Source organism: Amblyomma maculatum, chromosome 2 (assembly GCF_055883805.1).
Source record: "Amblyomma maculatum isolate TAMU_Amacu chromosome 2, ASM5588380v1, whole genome shotgun sequence".
NCBI classification, from domain to species: Eukaryota; Metazoa; Arthropoda; class Arachnida; order Ixodida; family Ixodidae; genus Amblyomma; species Amblyomma maculatum.
This window is the reverse complement of record NC_139345.1, coordinates 49,975,484-49,985,417: the sequence shown is the minus strand read 5'-3', so window position 1 is coordinate 49,985,417 and position 9,934 is coordinate 49,975,484. Positions and strand designations below refer to the sequence as shown.

The following is a 9,934-nucleotide window of genomic DNA, read 5'->3' as shown; positions in this document are numbered from 1 at the left end:
TGACGTCAGGGAAATGTGGCGGCGCTGGCGACAGCAGTGGATATTGTTGCGTAGGCAGAAGCCGAGACAATCCGCATTAGGTGTACTACTCTTTCCCGTTTTTGACCATAATTCGTGATATATCAAGAGGTTGTGCTCCGGTCGGCTGCAGAGCGTAGTGCAAGAGAGAAAACGGCTCCAGTTTCTGCCAGATTCTTGGATGAAACAGTTAGGCAGAGGCAGTGTAGCGCGACAAGTACACCTCTTCATCAACGGATCGCCTTCGCGTTTGCTCCTAAAACTAACGTTTGATCTTCTGTCGCAAGATAAGCCGCTCAAGAAAAAGCGTTGCAGCTCGTGCATGTTTGCGCTTACTCTTAGGCGCCGAAAAACGAAATGGAGATAATAGAGAAATTTACCATACCGTGATCCGCGATCCGCTACCGTGATCCGCCACCGTGGCCCTCTACCGCTCGTGGGCGGGGTGCACAAGCTGATTGGTTCCGATGCGGCAGGTCTGTGTGCCAACACCCAGTATGTGGCGCCATCTATTGGCATCAAAGTGATCTGGGCATGCGCAGTGGAATGCGCGGTGGCGGATCATGGTAGCGGATCACGGTAGCGGTAGAGACTAAAACTCTCTAATATACGACATAACACCGCGAGACTTTGTCCAAATCCTGACGTTTAATCTGTCGCTAGCATTGATGTTAGAACGATCATTCCCTGAGTTCGTGAAAAAAAAAGATAAAAAAAATTATGCGTCGTGCTACTTCCGAAGTCCTCTGCTACTTCGGCAACGTCGAGCTTAGCGGCTCGGTGTGACCGCTGAAGTTGATCGCGAACGAATTTTGTGTTCTGTTCTGCACATATGCTCAAAACTTGAGTGACTTCGATCTGACAGTGACTCCCCTTTGTTAAATTTATCATCACACGTACATGAAATATTGCGTCTGAAGTTCTTAACATAACATGTTCAGACACAGTGTTTCGTATTTAGTTGAGGCGCGATATCATATTCCGCGCGATGTTGAATGGAACGAATGCGAGCCAGTTCTCCGAGCATCTGTTTGTGCAAAAACAGACACGAAGTCTTCTCTTTTCAGCGGTCACACTGAGCCGCTAAACGCGATGTTTCCGAAGCCGCAACGCACTCAGGAAGTGGCATAATGCGTAGCTTTTTCTTCTATTTTCGCTTTCAACGTCGGTCCTAAGCTGAAGTTAAAGGTAAGAATGGCCTAGGAAAAGCCCCGCGCTGGTATTTACTGGTATCTAAATTCTGTCATTGAAGGTCATTCAGAACGTGACAAACACACAAGAGGCCACAGCAAAAGCCACTCCGACTGAGGGTAAAAATAAGGAGAGGGAAGGGCACTTTAACTCAGCCTCTAAAGGTATGATGCTATATCATTAATGGCTCTTGTGCGACTCCCACTGTAGGTATTAGTTTACGTATACATTATTCGGTTCTCGCCTAATATCTAATCATTTAATTCCTGCCTTTATTATGTTGCGCATGCAGTCGTAAACTACCAAAATTTGGAACATTATAGGAAGATTTCTATAAAGTCACACTTCAAACAAGCCGTTCGGACGTGCCTGCATTGCCTAACAGTTGCGGGTCTAACTTATCACCCAACTGTATGGGAAGGCATGATTCCCGTCTTGCCCACCCATCTTAAACGAGGCGTCCGAGTTGGTAGCGTCTGGCGTTCTACCATACGCGGCCGTCACGTGACGTCACACAACATGATCACCAATTAGTTCTTGCCCATGTAACCAGCTAGTTATCACCGGCCTGAGCAATACCCACGATCTTAGGCCCCAAACTCCGAAGCCAGGTTTTATGGAGAACGGGTCCTTAAAACTGTCGTGTTAATGTGTACGTTATATCATATATGAGCTTAGTGCTATTGGCGTTAAAGGTTGCAAAATAAGTAATATATTAAACAGAGTACGTCGCGCAATTTAATAACAATTTTGAAATGTGAACTAAAATATCCACCTCAGCAGACTATGGGCAATTTTCGCTATACACTCGAGCAATCGTCTATATATATGCGCTTGTGCTGCTCTCCTAAAACCAAGAGAGCGAAATGAAGGCATTCTTGTGGGCCTTCATATATGCATTGTCTGCGCAGCGAGATCTTATATAGGGCTCTAAACATCTGTTTATCCAGCAAACTAGGGTAATTTGCAATGCACTCAGCTAAGTTGCAAAAAGTAAAGAGACCGCGTTATTCTCAATCTAAGTAACTATATGACTTAAGTATACGGTAATTTCCCACGTTATATGAAATGCAGATGCTTGCAGGCAGACCAAAGCTCATCAAAAGTTTTGTAATAAGAAAATGCTGTTTCATGCCGTCCACGGCATTGATTTTCTAGTCGCATTTGCTAGCAACGAGCCCAGAAGTTGAAAAGTGTAGACGATTATTATTTCTCTATATCTCGCTCGTCGCTTTGGTATCATTGAATTAACTCGGTTGCGGTAACCGCCCACCGTACCCGAGCCATTTTAGTCATAGACAACGAAGCCGGTATACCGTTCCGCTTGGTAATTTTACTTCGTGAATAAGCTGAAACTAAAAAACTACTCTCAACGCACAAACAAAACTATTTCTTAACACAAGTGACGCCCATGCCTCAAAGTACTCGACGCGTGAGTTGGTTTCGAAGGTAGTGCAGCTTGGCGTATTGTAGCGTAGAACAAGGTAAAGACGATGGATACACGAAGTCAAACAAAACCGAACAAGAGTCGAAATGCAGTCTCAGTTCGCTAGCCAGCATTTCGACAAGTGGATTTGTCTGATTAACCTGTCTTAAGACAAGCCCACCAAGACAATATTTGCACTTGTCCAAACGTTGGCTATAGCTGACCGGGGCTCCCCTTCAACCCTTCATCGGTTTCTTTTGACTTGGCGTTGTGCAGAGGCACTGCGTTCTGGCTGACACCGCCGCGTCGCGTCGCTTGCAACTGCAGCGCGCCTTTGTTTAAAAGCATGAAACTTGCCTGGATAATGAGAAGTACTCAGACTTGCCCTCTAGTGCACCTGATAGGCTTTTAATGTACCAAAACATATCAATAAATTTTCATTTTCTGCCCCACTGGAGCGAAAAGAAGGAGACATAAGCATTCACCAATGTTCAGAAACTTGTTGGAAAGTTTCAGTTTCATCAATTTTTTTTCCTGATAATTTGAAAACAGGGAAGGCTTTCTTTAAAACTACAGTGAGGACCAACTGACAGTGTCATATGCCAAATCAGCAACAAAATATACATCTTCATTGAAAGCAGAGCTTTCATGAGCTCGAAAAAACCAAGAAACAAAATACAACAAAATACTTCCGCAAACGCCGAATTCCTTGCTCAAAACTAAGAGGCTATATTCTATGCACCCATTCACTTGACATTTCATTTCCAGTTTTAATTTTGTATAATTATAATTGCGTTTATAGCTTCCTACAAACACTAGCAAACCATGAAAATGCCAGAGAAGCACTTTTTTCTTGACAATCATAAGGAAGAAATGTCCTCAGTTTCCGTTTGTGCTTGGAGCTGATCTTCTCGCGCCAGTCTCAAGAGGCTACTGCTGCGTTACCGAGTCGGACTTCTGAGTGGGTCAGGATTACTACCGAAAAATTGTGGGAGCAAGTAACTTATAAAAGATAATAGCAGTCGCACTGTTGACTTCAGGTGAACCCCCGCGTGCGCCCATAATAAGAGCTTTCATTTGAAATGACTTTCGTACTTGTCCCGAACGGATGACTTTACGCACTGTGCGTCCCTAAGTGTCCTTCGTAACAGAAGTCACTGAGCTTTATTGCTTTTAATGTATTCCTCTCAAAAGCCGTTTTTGGGTCGCATTTCTCTGGAGAAACCTCTTGGGAAAACAAAAACACTTCTGGTAGCTATATTTGTTCAACTGCATATGTCACGGCCCTATATAACACATCAAACTCCTGGCAGCTCTGCCCTGCCACCAGAACATTAAAAAAAAAAGAAGCTATCATTGATGGAAATAATTTGATGCACTTTGCGTAGGCATACACCTCAGAACTATTTGTGTGTCCTTATGCAGGTTTCAACTGTGAATACTGTGTTGTGCCAGTATCACATCCATAGGCAGCAGCCATTTAGTGGCATATGCAAACCAGCAAGCATAGCAAGCAGCAATGGTGGCTGCGATTAATGGCTCGGAGTGACTTGCTTTCGTGCCGAGCACATTTCTTTTTGAACTTCTTCCAACAACAACGACGAAAGACTCGAGTGCTTTGGTGAGTGCGTAATCTAATTTACTCTTTCACTGTAATGCCTGGATGTACGCTGTATTTATATTATTTTTTCTATTTGTTTTTGCTGAGACAAACACAAAATTTGGTTCCACCAAACGTGCAACACCTTCCTTTACTGGCGTTGTGCAATGTTAAAAAGCACACCCGCGCCGTGTCGGAACTCAAGTTGAGACGTGAGACCGCACGCGAGGCCGACCACTCGTTACACCACGGGCGTTTTTGATGTTCACGTTTTGCCCGAGTAAAAACTACTAACCTGATTAGACCGGTTTTCTAGGTGTGCCTTTGCCATTTCTGGGCTTCACTTGCGCCATTGCCTACATGGGAAGCCAAATTTAACTGCGCAGTTGCAAATATACGAGAGCTTCCTCTTAGGTCGTTTGACAAACTAACTCTCTGGAGCTAAACCTTTTTTCCTCCTGTAAGCTCAAAATCAGTGAACAGCCATGAGAAGTTACATAAAAAGACAAAGGAACAAGAAGAAATAGTGAAACCAAGAAGCAACGCTCATCTGCGTCTGGAGCGCAAAACGCAGATGGTGGTTCAACTAGGAAAGTCCGGCTCACTGAAGTTGTCAGCGAATAAATACGGGCAACTAGGAATAAAGAAGATTAATTCACCCCCTCCCCCTCAAGAATTCAGCAAACTGTGAGCAGCGGCCCACACATTATAAAATGTGCTTTTGTAGCTAAGCTACATTAGTCTAGTCAGTGGCGCATTTCGGGTAAGCGTCACTGGTCATTATACTGCGCATGCGCCGTAACCATGACAACTAGTTGCTTCAAGCCACAGAAGAAGAACAAGAAGAAGAACAAGAACAAGGAGAGGAAGAGGACGAAGGAGGAGGAGGAGGAGGAGAAGAAGAAGAAGAAGGAGAAGAAGAAGAAGAAGAAGAAGAAGAAGAAGAAGAAGAAGAAGAAGAAGAAGAAGAAGAAGAAGAAGAAGAAGAAGAAGAAGAAGAAGAAGAAGAAGAAGAAGAAGAAGAAGAAAATCCGGTCAAGTGGAGTAAGAAGATTCGGGAGAGGCCAAAAAGACGCGCCGAATCACTGACAACACCATACGGTTTGCAGCCAGCGTATCGCTGACAAGAAGGGTCGAGTCGGAGTTGGTGAACAATCCGTTGGTAGCTTCAGCTACGCCTATCCAGATTAACCGAGCTGAGCCGTATAGTCGACACGAGATTCAACAGGCTTGGAGACACCTGACATTTTCGCAATTCGCAGCAATGGGCAATAATCTGCATAGTAACCGGCTCCCGTAGGACGTCTGACACAATAATGTAATTAAAGAGAAAAGCTGTTTTTAGTACAGACCGTGAAGGGTTTTTCAGACGTCAGCATGGCTCTGGGAACAGCGTTACCCGTCTCAAAATCTCATATCCCGCTCCAAACGATCCACCATGTTTTCACATCAATTTAATCGCAAAACGTTATGAATGTGGAAAACATACCAGAGCAAAGCAACACGTGCAACTACTTTGCATATTTTTGCGAGAGGTCTCGAGGTCCGTCAGCATCGCGTGCTTCTTTCGCCCAACCAGTGGAACTGGGGGACATACGTGCTGAAAAGGCAGCAGTCTGTCCAGGTGCCATGTTTCAAGCGGCGGACAAAGTTTCATATGTCCTGCACGTCGCATCGGATGGAAGTGGTCTGTTGCGCTGTCCCGTGCGTGCGACGGAAGACACGAGGTCGCTGCCGTCGCGATTAGGGCGTGAACTGCATAGATAAAGCTGCGTAGGAAGGTCGCCAAAAATGTGTCCTTCAGTGTTTATGCATTCGTTCAGCTAATTTTGCATCTTTTGTTTCTTTATTCTTCGCATTGTAACCCTAGCAGAAATTAAACAAGAATTTTGCTTTTATATTGCCTTGACATCTGCGGTGTCTCTAGTCGACTCTTGCGATTTCAAAATGAAGGCCAACAAAGAAAGCAAGCATATAGTGGCATATATTAACAAACATATAAGGTAACTTTTCACCTCGTACTGCAAGTAACCTACTTCATGCGGGAGCTTTTCACTTCAATGAAAAAAAAAATAAAAAAAAAGGTAAATGAAGAACAGCTACAGCTGTCGCGGCCAAGACCTTTCGCGCAGTACCCGGCCGTAGAATCCTACCATATACCACCTACGGTTAAAATAGAAAGTGAGCAATGTTTTCAAAACGCAGTTCTTTTTTAGTTCCTTCCGGGCGTGTGAACTCAGCTACTTCTGGAGCACGTCTCCGCTGCGGCAACAAACCCGGGCCCCGAACTCTACAAAGCCGGCGCGAAATCAAAGGGGCGAGCGTGGTGTCTTCGTGGTGCGCACGCGTTTTTGTTGGCGTCTTTGGGCGTCCTCGACGCGCATGCTCCGGCGGCCGACGCCACCAGTGGCCGCGTTTGCGTGACGCGTCGGCCGGGACCCGCTTGCCACCGTGAGCTCCGGCAGTGGAAGTAAGTGGGAGGAGCGCGGCGCGCTCCCCCTCGACCGTCGTTCGTCAGCTGCCGCGCGGAGGAGCGTTTAGTCGGTAGCGGCCCGACGACCGAACCGGAGCGGACAAGCGCATTCTTCGTCAGCGCAGCGGTGGTGGCACCAAAGTCAAGAGAGACAGCAGCTCTGAGGGTTCGCGCCTGGAGCGGAAGCAAACCGCTGGGCTTCCGCCGGCGCCTGTTCAAGAGCGTTCTTTTATGAAGACGCCGCGAGAAAAACAATTTCTCTCGCTTGTTGATTGCTCGGGACGTCCCGTTCCCCGTTCTCCGCCTCTTCGGCTCGCTTCCGATATAACGAGCAAATTTTGTAGTGTGATCTGAGGACTCTTATCTTTCGAAATATCGCTCACACGAAGCCTGCGTGCGTCCATTGAAGAGAAGAAAGTTGTGTCTGCGTTAAAGGAAGTGTCACGCATCCGGATACCAAGCAGTCAAAACCTGACCACGGAACGCAGCGTTGTACGAGTTCGTTCTTCCTCTTCTTGATTTCTGCACGTGGTCGATCTGCGACGAGGCGCGCGCGTGAACGTCAGCTGCTGCATTTGGACCAAATACTATAACAGCGACTGCTCTCCAGGGAGTTGGATTGTCAAGCTCGTTTCAACACAGAGCCTGCGGATTACTGCTCTCTGGTGAGTTGTAAACAGCCGAATCTTGTCTTCATTCTTTTCCAGTTTTCTGCACTATGTAAACGTTATCCGCGTCTGGTTTGAAATTCGAAACACGCAGTAATAGGCGAAATAAAATCTGATTCCAGACGAAGGAATGCGAGTTGACTGTATGCCTACGCTGCTCTTGAGCACTAAGAAGCCCGGTGTACTCCGGCTTTGTTTGCGATGTTCCAACGTACAAAACTGAATTCTAATTAAAGCAACACATTTGGGCTACGCTCGCGTTCAAGGATTTTAATTATCAACTCATGTTGCATATGCAATAAGTAAAAGGCTTCAGTGAAAGCTTACGGCATGCCGTTACCCCCGTCTTTACTAAAGTTCCAATATGAACAAGATTTCTTCTTTTCGTTTTTTTTTTTTTTTTTTTTTTTTTTTGCGAGGCAGCCGCTATGAGCAGTACAGGTACTATATCTGTTGCAGCCTGCCACTATTTCTTTTTTAATTTTATGCAGCTAATGCCACAGTGTCCCTTGACTGAATATATCCTCGTCAGTATTTTCAGCGAAGCGACTAGTGCAGCAAACCGCTATTGCACACGTGTCCGAATTGCTGATGGCTTTTGTGCACCCAGTGCTCCTCTGCTCGTCTTCGAACGCCGTCAACCTAAATCTGCTACGTCAGAATTTCGAAATTTCTCTCCTTACACTTCTACCGCATGATAACAGAACAATGATTTTGCAGCGGCGATCATTATGAAAGCAGTACTCTTGTCCTAACTTCGAGGCTTCCTGCAAACGCTGATGTACACCGGTGAATCTCTGTGAAGGAATGCTGGATGCTTTTCGGCAGTACTAAGTGAAATGTCAAAAACACCGCTATCGTTACGAAAATAGGCACTTGCTGTCACTCTATTTATATTTCTTCTAATAAAATAAAGGAATGTACTGAGCTGCACTTGATAAAAAGTACCGAGTAACACCCCACCGTCTTCTTTATATATACTACTTTTGGATGCCCCCCCCCCCCCTCCCTTCGTCCGCGGCACTTTAATAAATAAATAAAAAAAAGGCTATCGATTTCAAAACTATTTGAGGGTGCATAGAGGGACAATAATCCAGAATAAAAACAAAAATGTTCTTTAGGGTTTCCTTTTATTTTTATTTTTTTCAAACCTCGATCACACAACATACTGACATAGAGGCCTGTTTCTTGCCGTCAGCACAGCCTCCATTGTTGAGAGTAACCACTGTACCCTCACAACAGCGGGTGTTGAGTTAACAAGGTGAGAAAAAAGGAAGAGTATCTGCTGCCACACATACGACATTACGGTATACAGAGGTAATCTATTGTCACCGGGAGTCTTGCATGCACTCCCAGATAGCGGTATCCCGCTCGAAGCTGAGTCTGGTGCAGAAGGAAAGGAAAAACGAACAAAAAAAATTAATTACTCGCCATGCCATCAGATGAAATTGTTTTTGTTTTTTTCTCTCCTTCTTGCTGGCTCCCGCTTAAGAAATCTGGATACCCTTGAGTTGGCCGTTACGTCGCTTAGGGGATTAAGAGGAAGACCGGTTTGTTTTTTGAGAGTGCTTTGGCTTTTTCTGGTTGCCGCACAGGTGCCCATGTTTGCTTTCAGTTTTTTTTTTTTTTTTTTTTTTGTATCGCCTTCCTTCAACGGCACGTAGGGCAAACCACGAACCATGAAAGAAAATGTTTCAGTTTGGCTGTTAACTGAAAATGTTCCGGCTGCACTCACTGCAAAGCTAAAACCTGCTGCGGCGATTATTCCATGGACCATTTTTTTTTTTTTTTTTTTTTTTGTAGAAACAACGGCTTCCTAAAGCGGTAAGCATTATTCCTTTAAAGGCCACATTCGAAGATACATAAGGTGCTGCGAGTCTCCTTGAGGACTAAAAGGATATTGCGAGAATAACTTGGTGCAGTCAATTCAATTTCTATCGATTTATTTACTAAGCCTGGGGCGTTAACGATAACACTGTGTTTAGGAACAGCAAAACAAGTCGCATCAGAAGCGTCGCATCAGCCAAAACAAATGACAAGTTTCCTATTTTGCCATCGTTTCTCCTTTTGCGATGCTCCCTGGGATTCCAAGGACTAAAAAGCGTTCCTTCAGCCTGGCCTCGTGAAGCCTTTGGGCTTGGCGCTGCTGCTGCTGCTGCAATTGCGACGAATTGAACTCGTTTGCCGCCTTTCGGCGAGCCAGAGAAAAGTTGCGCAGCACTTTAGGAGAGCAAGAATCTTGACCTCATAAGCTCAAGCAGTGTTCATCCTATTGAATAGAATCCGCATCTTTGCGCATTAAGCAGGATGTGCGCGCTTCTTCCCAAGAAGTGTGCGTCTTAGGAAGACTTTGGTAATTTTTAAGTAAGTTGGCTTTACGATCCCGGTACACCAGCTTGTGCGTCATCGCGACGAGCAGGTTAGCAGGCAAATTTACTGCTGTTAAAATTATGCAAAAACAAAATCACCTGCAAAATCAGCCATGAAGCGCTCTATTCGAATGCAGGAGTGCTCCGAAGTGATCGAATTTTGTAGAAGATGCAACTCGCGCGATGCTC

General features: G+C 45.3%; 1 protein-coding gene across 1 annotated transcript in view; it reads left to right on the top strand.

The window, feature by feature from the left end:
- Window positions 1-6,739: 6,739 nt before the first annotated feature.
- Window positions 6,740-9,934, top strand: part of LOC146198594 (calcitonin gene-related peptide type 1 receptor-like) — a 111,114-nt gene continuing 107,919 nt past the window's right edge. Inside the window, exon 1 of the mRNA XM_084594090.1 lies at window positions 6,740-7,373. The gene's annotated coding sequence lies outside the window, so the exon portion shown is untranslated. The remainder of the gene's footprint in view (window positions 7,374-9,934) is intronic.